Source organism: Coregonus lavaretus (assembly GCF_964263955.1).
Source record: "Coregonus lavaretus genome assembly, chromosome: 39".
In the NCBI taxonomy this organism is placed as follows: domain Eukaryota; kingdom Metazoa; phylum Chordata; class Actinopteri; order Salmoniformes; family Salmonidae; genus Coregonus; species Coregonus lavaretus.
This window is the reverse complement of record NC_140026.1, coordinates 10,256,522-10,271,001: the sequence shown is the minus strand read 5'-3', so window position 1 is coordinate 10,271,001 and position 14,480 is coordinate 10,256,522. Positions and strand designations below refer to the sequence as shown.

The 14,480-nt window shown below is 43.4% G+C and overlaps 1 pseudogene across 1 annotated transcript; it reads right to left on the bottom strand.

The window, feature by feature from the left end:
- Positions 1 to 1,285: 1,285 nt before the first annotated feature.
- Positions 1,286 to 14,157, bottom strand: LOC311112700 (annotated as a pseudogene). Its single transcript has 6 exons — positions 13,991 to 14,157; positions 9,528 to 9,968; positions 3,171 to 3,967; positions 2,867 to 2,918; positions 2,522 to 2,716; positions 1,286 to 1,302 (listed from the first exon to the last, which is right to left on the bottom strand). The product of its transcript is annotated as an uncharacterized misc_RNA (transcript).
- Positions 14,158 to 14,480: the final 323 nt, after the last annotated feature.

Genomic DNA, 14,480 nt, shown 5'->3' with positions numbered 1-14,480 from the left:
AAACATAACGATGGTCATTATGGCCAAACAGTTCAATTTTTGTTTCATCAGACCAGAGGACATTTCTCCAAAAAGTAAGATCTTTGTCCCCATGTGCAGTTGCAAACCGTAGTCTGGATTTCTTATGGCGGTTTTGGAGTAGTGGCTTCTTCCTTGCTGAGCGGCCTTTCAGGTTATGTCGAAATAGGACTTGTTTTACTGTGGATATAGATACTTTTGTACCTGTTTCCTCCAGCATCTTCACAAGGTCCTTTGCTGTTGTTCTGGGATTGATTTGCACTTTTCGCACCAAAGTACGTTCATCTCTAGGAGACAGAACGCGTCTCCTTCCTGAGCGGTATGAACCAGACTTGTGGAGGTCTACAATTCTTTTTCTGAGGTCTTGGCTGATTTCTTTTGATTTTCCCATGATGTCAAGCAAAGAGGCACTGCGTTTGAAGGTAGGCCTTGAAATACATCCACAGGTACACCTCCAATTGACTAAAATGATGTCAATTAGCCTATCAGAAGCTTCTAAAGCCATGACATCATTTCCTGGAATTTCCCAAGCTGTTTAAAGGCACAGTCAACTTAGTGTATGTAAACTTCTGACCCACTGGAATTGTGATACAGTGAATTATAAGTGAAATAATCTGTCTGTTAACAATTGTTGGAAAAATTACTTGTGTCATGCACAAAGTAGATGTCCTAACCGACTTGCCAGAACTATAGTTTGTTAATAAGACATTTGTGGAGTGGTTGGAAAAAAGAGTTTTAATGACTCCAACCTAAGTGTATGTAAACTTACGACTTCAACTGTATGTCGCAAGCAAAAGCCTTGGGTAGCGAGTTGATATAATTCCAAGTCTGGAAGGTAAAACCACCCTCAGACATAGGAAGATGTAAAACTGTCGTTTTTATTCTGTTTGCCCATATACAATCTTATGACCGAGTATACTTGTTTGAAGAATGTCTTCTGGGGTAATTGGTATTACCGGGAATAAATACAACAACTTTGGGAGCCATGCCATTCTGAAGAGGTTTATTCCACCTGTAAGATTTATGGGAAGATTGTTCCATTTAATTAGATCTGCTTTCATATTGTTGAGTAATGGAATAAAGTTACCTTTATATATCTGTTGTTTGTTGTCACTCATTAAGCATCCCTAAGTGTCACGAGAATTGTGCTATCTCAGTGGTTGAACTCAACTATCACTCAAGCTTTGAATAATTCCCAGAGGTTGTAAAGGCTCTGGTTAATAAAGAATTCAACAATGTCCCAGTCTGCAATAGATCAGTATTTTATTCATGAGAGCTCTCCCGCTAAAAAGAACACAGTCTTTTTATATGCGTTCACACAAAGGACCATGCTCCGCCCACCTTTAGGTGGCCTGTGACTTTCCACAGTATAGAATGTTTAAGTTTAGCAGTTTCTAGATCTCCTTCCCTGTTGGAATGTTTATGTTTAACTGTTTCCAGGTCCCCTTCCCTATTGGAATGTTTATGTTTAACTGTTTCCAGGTCCCCTTCCCTATTGGAATGTTTATGTTTAACTGTTTCCAGGTCCCCTTCCCTGTTGGAATGTTTATGTTTAACTGTTTCCAGGTCCCCTTCCCTGTTGGAATGTTTATGTTTAACTGTTTCCAGGTCCCCTTCCCTATTGGAATGTTTATGTTTAACTGTTTCCAGGTCCCCTTCCCTATTGGAATGTTTATGTTTAACTGTTTCCAGGTCCCCTTCCCTGTTGGAATGTTTATGTTTAACTGTTTCCAGGTCCCCTTCCCTGTTGGAATGTTTATGTTTAACTGTTTCCAGGTCCCCTTCCCTATTGGAATGTTTATGTTTAACTGTTTCCAGGTCCCCTTCCCTATTGGAATGTTTATGTTTAACTGTTTCCAGGTCCCCTTCCCTGTTGGAATGTTTATGTTTAACTGTTTCCAGGTCCCCTTCCCTGTTGGAATGTTTATGTTTAACTGTTTCCAGGTCCCCTTCCCTATTGGAATGTTTATGTTTAACTGTTTCCAGGTCCCCTTCCCTATTGGAATGTTTATGTTTAACTGTTTCCAGGTCCCCTTCCCTATTGGAATGTTTATGTTAACTGTTTCCAGGTCCCCTTCCCTGTTGGAATGTTTTATTGTCTTATAACTCTTACACAGCTATACCGTATCGGGGTGGAATATTTTAGTCATTACATTAAACATACAAATTCATCTATCACTAAGTATTTGATATGTTTATTTTTCCTATTGCCATTATAATTTAATTCCCAGACAATCTCTTTGACTTAATTTTCTTTACTCTTTCAGTTTTCTTCCTTTGTGGATATTATCCACATGCCTCAGCAGATGAGACTTCTGAGTGAATCTTTTACCACAGACTGAGCAGCCATGTGGTTTCTCTCCTGTGTGAATCAGTATATGCCTCCTTAGGTCCGCCTTCTGACTGAAGCTTTTCCCACAGTCACCACACCTGTATGGTTTCTCTCCTGTGTGAGTCTGTATATGTTCAGTTAGGTGCCCCTTCTCATTGAAGCTTTCCCCACAGTCTCCACAGCGAAATGAATTATCTCTGGTGTGAGTTTGTAAATGCGTGGTTAAGTTCCCCCTCTGACTGAAGCTTTTCCCACACTCTCCACAGCTAAATGAATTATCTCTGGTGTGAGTCCGTATATGCATATTTAGGTTCCCCCTTTGATTGAAGCTTTTCCCACAGTCACCACAGCTAAATAGTTTCTCTCCTGTGTGAGACAACATATGTATCTTGAGGGACCCTTTATGCCTGAAGCTTTTCCCACAGTCACCACAGATAAATGGTTTCTCACCTGTGTGAGTCCGTATATGCATGGTTAAGATCTCCTTGCGATTGAAGCTTTTCCCACAGTCTCCACAGCTAAATGGTTTCTCTCCTGTGTGAGTCAGTTTATGCATGGTTAGGTGCCGCTTGAGCCCAAAGCTTTTCCCGCAGTCTCCACAGCTAAAAGGTTTCTCTCCTATGTGAGTCAGTTTATGAATGCTTAGGTTCCCCTTCTGACTGAAGCTTTTCCCACAGTCACCACAGCTAAAAGGTTTCTCACCTGTATGAGTCAGTTTATGAACAGAAAGGTGTCCCTTCTTATTGAAGCTTTTCCCACAGTCACCACAGATAAATGATTTCTCTCCTGTGTGAGTCAGTACATGTTCGATTAGGTCCCCCTTCTGACTGAAGCTTTTCCCACAGTCGCCACAGCTAAATGGTTTCTCTCCTGTGTGAATCCTCATGTGCCTGGACAGATGGCCTTTGTATTTGAAGGTATTTCCACAAACAGGGCAGGTGCAGGGTTTCCCACTGTGACAGAGTCTGACATGGGCCTTCAGTTTACAGGTGGAGATGTAGCGTTTCTTGCAGAATCTACATTCACTGGGTCTCTTCTTGGGGAGAGTCACATGCCTCTGTAGGTCATCTTTCAGAGAAAACGTTTCACCACAGTCACAGCAGTGGTGAGTTTTTCTAGACGTGGTGCTGGGTTTGGAACGGTGTTTCTCCAATAGTGGGCTGGGATCCAATGGTGGGTTGCTGTCAAGTCCTACTGGGTCGCTGCTTACGGCTGAGCTGTGGCTGGAGGCATTGTTCTGATTATCTGGAGGGTCACAGGGAATGTCAAGACCCTTTAGGGGGGTCACAGTGCCAAAAGGTTTGAGATCCACTGGTTTAGAGTCACTCTCTCTGTTCTCCACAGTCTGGGTTTGGGGAAGAGTCAAGGACCGAAGTGGGTCCTCCAGATCACATTCACTTTTCACACAAGGACGAGTGAAATTGAACTCTATGATATCAGTCTCCAGCCCTTGAAGCTGCTCTTCCTCCTGACTGGTCCTGAGTTCCTCCTGCTCCTCTTTAATCTGTGTGGGCTCTGGGTCCTCCTGCCCCAGACTGGGACTCCACTCCTGCTCACAGTGCTGCTGCTCAGGGGGAACCTCCTCTTCAGAAACAGAGAGAGAGAACTGCAGGGAGTCTGGAGGGAAGGAGTGGAGGAGCAGAGGTTATCTATTACAGAATTACATTTACATTTGGAATCACTCATGAATTACAGATCTCTATGACTTTCAATTTAAATTTGCTTTCTTAGCATAAGAACCTTAGGTTAAGCTTAGGGCCGGTAGCATTACAGAATGTCTGATCAGAACAACGATGAGGAGATGTCCAGGTTAAGGGGGGGTTTAATGGAAGGAGATGTCCAGGTTAAGGGGGGGTTTAATTGAAGGAGATGTCCAGGTTAACGGGGGGTTTAATTGAAGGAGATGTCCAGGTTAAGGGGGGGTTTAATTGAAGGAGATGTCCAGGTTAACGGGGGGTTTAATTGAAGGAGATGTCCAGGTTAAGGGGGGGTTTAATTGAAGGAGATGTCCAGGTTAAGGGGGGGTTTAATTGAAGGAGATGTCCAGGTTAAGGGGGGGTTTAATTGAAGGAGATGTCCAGGTTAAGGGGGGTTTAATTGAAGGAGATGTCCAGGTTAAGGGGGGTTTAATTGAAGGAGATGTCCAGGTTAAGGGGGGGTTTAATTGAAGGAGATGTCCAGGTTAAGGGGGGGTTTAATTGAAGGAGATGTCCAGGTTAAGGGGGGGTTAATTGAAGGAGATGTCCAGGTTAAGGGGGGGTTTAATTGAAGGAGATGTCCAGGTTAAGGGGGGGTTTAATTGAAGGAGATGTCCAGATTCACACACATCTGCCCACTCTTGGTTCAGATAACTGAGAATCCTATCCAGTGAGAACTGACATTAAAACTTAGATTATAGCGTTGCTATATTTTATGCCCCCCATAAAAACACTGTACAAGGCTGCACAGGTAAAGTACCTGCTATACAATTCAACAGGCATAGGCCTAGTCACATTCCAATGGACCAAACAGGCTAATGGGCTTGCAGACATGCTAAACGTAGGGAAATGTACTAAATGAACAGTACAAGAGTGTAGGTACATCTACATAACATAAACAGCATATGTATGAGCGATTTACACCAATAGAAATAGCCTAGCAGCGCCACAAAATGACTAATGCTAAAAAGGCTAGCATCTCTAACTAGCATGCTAAATGCCCATTCATTCTTAATGCAAATGCTAACACTAACGCTAGCTGAGGTGTGTGAGCTAGCTAACGCTTTAGCTCCACTATAAGCTGCGCGTTGCTTTGCCAGCAACATCGTGTCAATGTGACGTTCTACTTGCTACACAGAGCGCGTTGTTTTGAGAATGCGGAGAAGCAGAGGGGAAGCGCGTCTTTACTCTATCGTCCGCATATTCATCCATTATGTGTCAGTACAATAGCTTTGGTCCAGTTTTTAGCAAGTAGTCTTAAATTGTTGCTAGTGGTTGTACTAAATCATGGTTCACCAACTGGCGGCCCACGGGTCAAATTTGGCCCGCAGGTGGTTTTAATTGACCTCCAAGTTTTTTGTGCAAATTCATTGTTGGACATGAAAGACTGTAAAAATACCAGGAAATCAGATCCATAAGTGTTAGTATAATAATATATATATAATATAATAAGTCAAAAATAGATAAGTCAAAAATATAAAATAATTAAAGAGCAGCAGTAAAATAACAGTAGGGAGGCTATATACAGGGGGTACCGGTACAGAGTCAATGTGCGGGGGCACCGGCTAGTCGAGGTCATTGAGGTAATATGTACATGTGGGTTGAGTTAAAGTGACTATGCATAAATGTTCAGGAGGCTTATGGCTTGGGGGTAGAAGCTGTTGAGAAGCCTTTTGGACCTAGTAGGCGCTCCGGTACCGCTTGCCGTGCGGTAGCAGAGAGAACAGTCTATGACTAGGGTAGCTGGAGTCTTTGACAATTTTGAGGGCCTTCCTCTGACACCGCCTGGTATAGAGGTCCTGAATGGCAGGAAGCTTGGCCCCAGTGATGTACTGGGCCGTATGCACTACCCTCTGTAGTGCCTTGCGGTCGGAGGCCGAGCAGTTGCCATACCAGGCGGTGATGCAACCAGTCAGGATGCTCTCAATGGTGCAGCTGTAGAACCTTTTGAGGATCTGAGGACCCATGCCAAATATTTTCTGTCTCCTGAGGGGGAATAGGCTTTGTCATCCTCTTTTCTTTCCTGTAGTCCACAATCATCTCCTTTGTCTTGATCACGTTGAGTGAGAGGTTGTTATCCTGGCACCACACGGCCAGGTCTCTGACCTCCTCCCTATAGGCTGTCTCATCGTTGTCGGTGATCAGGCCTACCACTGTTGTGTCGTCAGCAAACTTAATGATGTTGTTGGAGTCGTGCCTGGCCATGCAGTCATGGGTGAACAGGGAGTACAGGAGGGGACTGAGCAAGCACCCCTGAGGGGCCCCTGTGTTGAGGATCAGCGTGGCAGATGTGTTGTTACCTACCCTTACCAACTGGGGGCGGCCTGTCAAGAAGTCCAGGATCCAGTTGCAGAGGGAGATGTTTAGTCCCAGGATCCTTAGCTTAGTGATGAGCTTTGAGGACACTATGGTGTTGAACGCTGAGCTGTAGTCAATGAATAGCATTCTCAAGTGGGTGTTCCTCTTGTCCAGGTGGGAAGGGCAGTGTGGAGTGCAATAGAGATTGCATCATCTGTGGATCTGTTGAGGCGGTATGCAAATTGGAGTGGGTCTAGGGTTTCTGGGATAATGGTGTTGATGTGAGCCATGACCAGCCTTTCAAAGCACTTCATGGTTGCAGACGTCAGTGCTACGGGTTGGTAGTCATTTAGGCAGGTTACCTTAGTGTTCTTAGGCACAGGGACTATGATGGTCTGCTTGAAACATGTAGGTATTACAGACTCAGACAGGGAGATGCAGAAAATGTCAGTGAAGACACTTGCCAGTTGGTCAGCGCATGCTCGCAGTACACTGATGATGCATGACCATTTTACGCAATGACGCTGTCGGTGTGATCGAGGCATTAGCAGTGTACTTCGAAGCAGTGTGCTGATGCCTGTATCACTTTATCAGAAGCACGTGATCAATGACGTCTGAAGCTTCGTTTCGTCGAACAACCACCTGATTGGTTTGGTAGAAGACAAAAAGGCTCCGCAGCGAACGCCTTACAGGGACGTCGTAGATAATAATTTGGCTGCTGTAAAATAAATTGACCAGCAGGTACCACTACTGTAAACTGTGTTGACCAAAGCCTCGAATAATGAACCTATTTTCGGCACAATTGGCTGGAAGACCTTCAGAAAGCTTAGTTTCCCCCATCACTAGTGAAGCATAGTGGTCAGAACAAGCAAGGAGGGGGGGCTGAGCCAAGCTCGAAGTAGCGAGATCCTATTGGCGCGTTGTAGAATGTATTTGCATATTTCCTTTAGGGAACGCCTCCTCTGTGAAGTGCACAAACCCCAAGTCGAAGTTCCACTCCTTCTAAACAAGATTTATTTTAAACTTTGGCAAATCGTCAAGTCTACAAAACTTAGTGCACTGTGTTTGTAACAGATTCTAGTTTTGGGAACAGAAAAATATTGAGATCAGATGTTTCATTGGTGAGAAAATTAGCAGAATGTCAGCCCAGTTTCACCTAGTTCCATCCTCTCGCTACCCTACTGGACTTCCTCTCACTACCATATTTGGTGGTGAGAAAACTTTCTGCCTATCGTCATACCGTACTGTCTTTGGTATGCTCTTGCTAGTGTCCTACACTGAACATCCCGGGAATACTGACTGCTGATAGGCTAACATAATACTGACTGGCGTGACCTTGACCAATAAGAACTAAAGGAAAGTGGTGGTCCTCTGAATGGGAGACTAACGTGCTGACCACACAGCCCACGTTGTGTGCGCGATCGTTGCTAAATAAATGTCCACATACATGTTATTCAATCATTACATCCCACTACTCGCACGCGTCACCCAGCGTCTGCGTAGCCAGGCGCTAAAATTGAACTTGGTTCTATTTGTGACGCTTGACGCACTGCAAGTCCCTCCTCTCCCATCTCCTCATTGGTTTTTAGGAACTTATACCCATGTGGGTGATTGAAAGAAGAACTGAGGTCCACAGTCCAGTCCAGTTGGTGGTGGTAATGCACCTTAAAGTTGGTTGCCAACCGCCATGTAAAGTCCACAGAAGAAGGAGAGATTACTAGAAACTAACTAGGTTTCCCCTTTTATCTGTGTATTAATTGTCGGAGTAGAGAACACATGATTTTGTGTGACTCAAAATTCTACAAAGATCCAGAAAAAAGGACCTTGTGCATTTCAGGTAAAATAACAACCCAATGTTTATATCCCAGCACATATTAGCTAGCAACAGCAAGCTAGCTAGCTAAAATGTCCATGAATGTTTAATGTGTTTCAACCTGTCCCCAAAATTAATATAGTTGGTTCAGAGTTAATTTTGATATTTCAACCTTCGTGTCCTGATCGCGTCTGGTGTGGATGGACAAAATCAACATGCGCGCCCGGCCTAGTCAGCATGTTAAGCTGCTTGACTAGAACTAACCAGAAGGAATGGCTAGAATCAGCTGACTGGCTGTTTTAATAACAACTGTTTTGGAAACCTTAGAAACTTTACTTTCATATCACCACACCACAGAAGTCTGCTGAGGGGGAGGACGGCTCATAATAATGACCGGAACGGAGCGAATGGAATGGAAACCATGGAAACCATGTGTTTGAGGTATTTGGTTCCATTCCACGAGTTCCACTCCAGCCATTACCACGAGCCCATCCTCCCCAATTAAGGTGCCACCAACCTCCTGTGGTGCCGCAAAATTATTTTACTAATGTAAAAGATTCACTTACTGTGCACTGTTTTAACACATTACCACAGAGTTGTTTTGCGTTGCAGGTTTCCCTGAACTACGACACTTCCTGCGTTAATGGCAACCCAGGAGGGAACACAAAACACCTCAGTGGTAAAACAGCTAACAGTAAGCGTATCTTTTGTATTTGTAAAGTTATTTTGGATGGTAATTAAGTTGAGTGTTCAAGGTTTCCAAAACCGTATAGCAATCAAGCATCGATTGTTTCTAGATAAAGCGTATCACACTTGACCAAATCATCGTCCTCAGCTAATCAAAATGGACGTTGAATAACTCCAATGTAGCACTGGAGTCAGAAGTGCAGCATTTACATTTACATTTTAGTCATTTAGCAGACACTCTTATCCAGAGCGACTTACATGAGCAATTAGGGTTAAGTGCCTTGCTCAAGGGCACATCGACAGATTTTCCACCTAGTCGGCTCGGGGATTAGAACCAGAGACCTTTCGGTTACTGGCACAACGCTGTTAACCACTAAGCTACCTGCCGCCAACATAAAGACCAGCTTTCCGGGAAAATTGTCAGACTAAATTCAAATAGAATTTTACTCAACATTCGTGACAGGCAGGGGACATATAGGTTTTTGTAATTGGAAAAATGTGAAGCTGCTGTCCAAGCAAGGGAAAGACTACTACCACGTCAGGACTATTATTATCCATTCACTGTAAAAGTAAAAATTGTTTTACAAAACTGCTTACATTTTTGAAATGGTGATCACAAAGCCTAAACAGTTTATTAATTTAGTGGAGCTGTAGTTAGATAATAGTAGATCTACATACGAACCTATTCTACATAGTTGTATCTCCGGTGTGATCCGCAGCAGTCTCCGTAGCTGATCATTCTCCTCCTGGTACTCTGCTACCATTTTCTCAACTGCCCCGAAAATCTCCACAGCAGCAGATGCCGTTAAACATTCATTTAAAAACACACAAAACGACTGTAGCTTAGATGTTTTCAGAGCTGGGTATTCAGCTAGTATGTCTACGTGAAGTGGGTCCTCCTGATCATATTCACTTTTCACACAAGGAGGAGAGAATATAGAGTCTTTGGTATCAAAGAGCCCTTGAAGCTGCTCTTCCTCCTGACTGGTCCTGAGTTCCTCCTGTTCCTCTTTAATCTGTGTGGGCTCTGGGTCCTCCTGCCCCAGACTGGGGCTCCACTCCTGCTCACAGTGCTGCTGCTCAGGGGGAACCTCCTCTTCAGAGACAGAGAGCTGCAGGGAGTCTGGAGGGAAGGAGAGGAGGAGCAGAGGTTACCTAGCTATACAGCCTTGATCCAGAGGTTACCTAGCTATACAGCCTTGATCCAGAGGTTACCTAGCTATACAGCCTTGATACAGAGGTTACCTAGCTATACAGCCTTGATCCAGAGGTTACCTAGCTATACAGCCTTGATCCAGAGGTTACCTAGCTATACAGCCTTGATCCAGAGGTTACCTAGCTATACAGCCTTGATCCAGAGGTTACCTAGCTATACAGCCTTGATCCAGAGGTTACCTAGCTATACAGCCTTGATCCAGAGGTTACCTAGCTATACAGCCTTGATCCAGAGGTTACCTAGCTATAGAGCCTTGATCCAGAGGTTACCTAGCTATACAGCCTTGACCCAGAGGTTACCTAGTTATACAGCCTTGATCCAGAGGTTACCTAGCTATACAGCCTTGATCCAGAGGTTACCTAGCTATACAGCCTTGATCCAGAGGTTACCTAGCTATACAGCCTTGATCCAGAGGTTACCTAGCTATACAGCCTTGATCCAGAGGTTACCTAGCTATACAGCCTTGATCCAGAGGTTACCTAGCTATACAGCCTTGATCCAGAGGTTACCTAGCTATACAGCCTTGATCCAGAGGTTACCTAGCTATACAGCCTTGATCCAGAGGTTACCTAGCTATACAGCCTTGATCCAGAGGTTACCTAGCTATACAGCCTTGATCCAGAGGTTACCTAGCTATAGAGCCTTGATCCAGAGGTTACCTAGCTATACAGCCTTGATCCAGAGGTTACCTAGCTATACAGCCTTGATCCAGAGGTTACCTAGCTATACAGCCTTGATACAGATATACAAACATTGACATTCACTGTAGTGTTGAATGGAATCACAAATTTAGAGGACAAAACTTAACTCACATATTGATAAAACTCATATTCCTACTAGTAGTTCTAGGAGGTCCATATAATGAACTGTCAGAGCATAGTTATATACAGCTATAATGGTACCCCATGTATATAGCGATACTGGTACCCTGTGTACAGTGGGGGAAAAAAGTATTTAGTCAGCCACCAATTGTGCAAGTTCTCCCACTTAAAAAGATGAGAGAGGCCTGTAATTTTCAACATAGGTACACGTCAACTATGACAGACAAAATGAGATTTTTTTTCTCCACAAAATCACATTGTAGGATTTTTAATGAATTTATTTGCAAATTATGGTGGAAAATAAGTATTTGGTCAATAACAAAAGTTTCTCAATACTTTGTTATATACCCTTTGTTGGCAACGACACAGGTCAAACGTTTTCTGTAAGTCTTCACAACATTTTCACACACTGTTGCTGGTATTTTGGCCCATTCCTCCATGCAGATCTCCTCTAGAGCAGTGATGTTTTGGGGCTGTCGCTGGGCAACACGGACTTTCAACTCCCTCCAAAGATTTTCTATGGGGTTGAGATCTGGAGACTGGCTAGGCCACTCCAGGACCTTGAAATGCTTCTTAAAAAAAGCTCCTTCGTTGCCCGGGCGGTGTGTTTGGGATCATTGTCATGCTGAAAGACCCAGCCACGTTTCATCTTCAATGCCCTTGCTGATGGAAGGAGGTTTTCACTCAAAATCTCACGATACATGGCCCCATTCATTCTTTCCTTTACACGGATCAGTCGTCCTGGTCCCTTTGCAGAAAAACAGCCCCAAAGCATGATGTTTCCACCCCCATGATTCACAGTAGGTATGGTGTTCTTTGGATGCAACTCAGCATTCTTTGTCCTCCAAACACGACGAGTTGAGTTTTTACCAAAAAGTTCTATTTTGGTTTCATCTGAACATATGACATTCTCCCAATCCTCTTCTGGATCATCCAAATGCACAATAGCAAACTTCAGACGGGCCTGGACATGTACTGGCTTAAGCAGGGGGACACGTCTGGCACTGCAGGATTTGAGTCCCTGGCGGCGTAGTGTGTTACTGATGGTAGGCTTTGTTACTTTGGTCCCAGCTCTCTGCAGGTCATTCACTAGGTCCCCCCGTGTGGTTCTGGGATTTTTGCTCACCGTTCTTGTGATCATTTTGACCCCACGGGGTGAGATCTTGCGTGGAGCCCCAGATCGAGGGAGATTATCAGTGGTCTTGTATGTTTTCCATTTCCTAATAATTGCTCCCACAGTTGATTTCTTCAAACCAAGCTGCTTACCTATTGCCGATTCAGTCTTCCCAGCCTGGTGCAGGTCTACAATTTTGTTTCTGGTGTCCTTTGACAGCTCTTTGGTCTTGGCCATAGTGGAGTTTGGAGTGTGACTGTTTGAGGTTGTGGACAGGTGTCTTTTATACTGATAACAAGTTCAAACAGGTGCCATTAATACAGGTAACGAGTGGAGGACAGAGGAGCCTCTTAAAGAAGAAGTTACAGGTCTGTGAGAGCCAGAAATCTTGCTTGTTTGTAGGTGACCAAATACTTATTTTCCACCCTAATTTGCAAATAAATTCATTAAAAATCCTACAATGTGATTTTCTGGATTTTATTTCCTCAATTTGTCTGTCATAGTTGACGTGTACCTATGATGAAAATTACAGGCCTCTCTCATCTTTTTAAGTGGGAGAACTTGCACAATTGGTGGCTGACTAAATACTTTTTTCCCCCCACTGTATATCCACAGTAAAACGAGTCCTATATCGACATAACCTGAAAGGCCGCTCAGCAAGGAAGAAGACACTGCTCCAAAACCGCCATAAAAAAGACAGACTACGGTTTGCAACTGCACCATCGTTATGTTTGGAGGAAAAAGGGGGTTGCTTGCAAGCCGAAGAACACCATCCCAAACGTGAAGCACGGGGGTGGCAGCATCATGCTGTGGGGCTGCTTTGATGCAGGAGGTACTGGTGCACTTCACAAAATAGATGGCATCATGAGGAAGGAAAATTATGTGGATATATTGAAGCAACATCTCAAGACATCAGTCAGGAAGTTAAAGCTTGGTCGCAAATGGGTCTTCCAAATGGACAATGACCCCAAGCATACTTCCAAAGTTGTGGCAAAATGGCTTAAGGACAACAAAGTCAAGGTATTGAAGTGGCCATCACAAAGCCCTGACCTCGATCCTATAGAAAATGTGTGGGCAGAACTGAAAAGGTGTGTGCGAGCAAGGAGGCCTACAAACCTGACTCAGTTACACCAGCTCTGTCAAGAGGAATGGGCAAGAATTCACCCAACTTATTGTGGGAAGCTTGTGGAAGGCTACCCAAAACGTTTGACCCAAGTTAAACAATTTAACGGCAATGCTACCAAATACTAATTGAGTGTATGTAAACTTCTGACCCACTGGGAATGTGATTAAAGAAATAAAAGCTGAAATAAATAATTCTCTCTACTATTATTCTGACATTTCACATTCTTAAAATAAAAGTGGTGATCCTAACTGACCTAAGACAGGGAATGTTTACTAGGATGAAATGTCAGGAATTGTGAAAAACTGAGTTTAAATGTATTTGGCTAAGGTGTATGTAAACTTCCGACTTCAACTGTATATGCTTAATGTCCCCCCATAGGGGTACAGGAGTTCTGGGAGGTGAGCTTGTTGCCTTTGGAGTCCAGAGTTGACCAACTTAAGTCTCCTATTTCCAAAACTGCAATATGATCCGTTTGGCTAACACAGTGCAGAGAGAGACAGCGTTCCCTTCCTGGTTATTCCCATCAGGTCCTGGGTCTGGGCCTATATCTCTATCAAAAGCTTCAGATAAGTAATCAAATATGCAGACAACTATTTAATCATACATAAGAATTGTTTCAATGGTTTATTACATCTTGTAGGCTACACATTCGCGGCTAAAAGCTTAATTGATGTCTAGACCAATAGAAAAATGGAGAGAACAATTAGTAGCTACAGTAGCTAGCTAGCCATCCAGATAGGTAGGTAAATAATCAAAAGTAAAACATTTAAATACAATATTTTAAAAATTGTTGAAATTGTGATTTTGACTAACCAGTTTATTAATTCAGTAGAACTATAGCTAACTATCAGTAGATCTAAATACTAACCTATTTTACATAGTTGTATCTCTGGTGTGATCCGCAGCAGTCTCCGTAGCCGATCATTCTCCTCCTGGTACTCCACTACCGTTTTCTCAACTGCCCCCAAAACCTCCACAGCAGCCGCCGTTAAGCGCTCATTTAAAAACACACGAAACAACTGTAGTTTAGACATATTTCAGACGACTGGGAGTTGGGTAACCTATTTAGTTCAGTCAGTATGTCTTTCCTTACTCCACAAAAAGAGTGTCCGAAATCAAAACAGTCACCTCCAATTCTAAATCTGTGTGAAGCTAGTCACAATAAGGATGAGCCACAATAGTAGAATTTCCGGTTCGCATTCAAAATAAAAGTCCCCCATTGAAACTGATCCAAACGGTTACAAATAGTGAAATAATGCCATATTTGGACTAGATAATTGTCAACAAGGTTGGAATGTTATATAACTAAAACAGTAATACAATAATTAATTTGACAAACAGTAAATAAAAACAGATCA